The sequence below is a fragment of the Nicotiana attenuata genome, unplaced genomic scaffold, assembly GCF_001879085.1.
Source record: "Nicotiana attenuata strain UT unplaced genomic scaffold, NIATTr2, whole genome shotgun sequence".
NCBI lineage: Eukaryota > Viridiplantae > Streptophyta > Magnoliopsida > Solanales > Solanaceae > Nicotiana > Nicotiana attenuata.
In genome coordinates, this window is record NW_017675055.1 from 4,446 (window position 1) to 5,418 (window position 973).

Consider the following 973-nt stretch of genomic DNA (forward strand, 5'->3'; position numbering starts at 1 on the left):
AGTTTTGACTTTTTAGTATTTGATCTGAGATTTGGATTTTTATGATTTGGTTAGCTCCGTTAGGTGATTTTTAACTTTGGAGCGCGTCCGGAATGTATTTTGGAGGTCCGTGGTAGATTTAGGGTTGAATTGACAAAATTGGAAATTTGGCATTTTTCGATCGGCAGTGGAAATTTTGATATAAGGGTCGGAATGGAATTGTGGAAAGTGGAGTAGGTCCGTTGTGTCATTTGTGACGTGTGTGCAAAATTTCAGGTCATTCGGACGAGGTTTGATAGACTTTTTGATCGAATACGGAATTCGGAAGTTTTGGAATTCTTAGGCTTGAATCCGAGGGTGATTCGATGTTTTGATGTTGTTTTGAGCGTTCCGAAGGTTGGAACAAGTTTGAATGATGTTATGGAATGTGTTGGCATGTTTTGTTGAGGTCGAGGCCGAGGGCCTGATTTGTGATATATGAGAGGCCGAGGGCCTGGTTTATTATGCCACGAGGTGGCTTGTGATTGATATGAGGTCGAGAGCCTGTTTGATTATGCCACGAGATGGCTTGTAATTGCGCTTGGGCCGTAAAGGGCCCCGCCCGGAGTCTGTACAGCCCAGTGAGAGAAGGTACCCAGTGTGAGTGATGTGTTGTAGCCCAAGGGGCTGTTGTTGTTTCATATTGAAGCCCGAGGGGCTGTTCTTGATCTTTGTTGCCCGAGGGGCGGTTCTTGATTCATGTTATGCCCGAGGGGCTGATTACGAGTGATTGTGAGGTAGCCCGAGGGGCTGGTTCTATTGATATTATGCCCGAGGGGCGGTTTATGGTGCATGTTTTGCCCGAGGGGCTGTTTACGTTTCTATCATTTTTACTCGCTGTTTTTATCACTTGTTTGAAACCATTGGAAGATGTTTTAAAAAGGAAAGGGTTTTTACTAAAACTGAGTTTGATTTACGAAATAAATAATTTCTGTACTGTATTTGCTGTAGCGTT